Source organism: Galeopterus variegatus, unplaced genomic scaffold, assembly GCF_000696425.1.
Source record: "Galeopterus variegatus unplaced genomic scaffold, G_variegatus-3.0.2 Scaffold4345, whole genome shotgun sequence".
In the NCBI taxonomy this organism is placed as follows: domain Eukaryota; kingdom Metazoa; phylum Chordata; class Mammalia; order Dermoptera; family Cynocephalidae; genus Galeopterus; species Galeopterus variegatus.
In genome coordinates, this window is record NW_007730456.1 from 59,453 (window position 1) to 60,201 (window position 749).

The following is a 749-nucleotide window of genomic DNA, read 5'->3' on the forward strand; positions in this document are numbered from 1 at the left end:
TTGGGAGAGCGTGGTGCTGACAACACCAAGTCAAGGGTTAAGATCGCCTTACCAGTCATCTTAAAAAAAAACAAACACAACCCCCCCCAAAAAAAACCTCGTGATGTTTTGTGAGATTACTGATTTGTGTGTATCACTTAAATCAGTGACTTTCAAACTAGGAGGTCCTGGCATACAATTGGCAAATCTCCAAAGTCTCTAATTTCTTTATTATTGCATCATGTCATGCTACGTTACACTGAACTCTGCAGGCCAGAGACACGTGCCTCTTTTTTCAGTGGTAATTGCAAAGTGGCTTCCAAATCATCTAATTGTGAACATCGCAGTCCCAGGAAGATGGGCTGAGGAAATAAAAGATGTGTTTTTTGAGGTGGTTGTTAATGGGTCCTTCCATTTTAATCACAGTGTGAAGTGTTTCTGTGGAAGGCAGACTTCTAGATGGCCCCCAACCACCCCCACCTCCTGGTATTCAAGCCCTTGAGTAAACACCTTCTGTGTGGGGGTTGATCTGGTGACTTGATTATAATGAATAGAATATCACAAAAGGATGGGCTGTCACTTCTGTGATTGGGGTGCGACAGACTGTGACTTCCATCTTGCTGGCACTTCCTCGTCCTCTCGCTCGTTCTGTTGAAGCTAGCTGTATGTTGTGAGATGCTCTACAGAGGGACTCATGTGACAAGGAACTGAGGGAGACCTTCAGCCAACAGCTTGTGAGGCACTGAGGCCTCAGTCCAAACCCCCCTAAG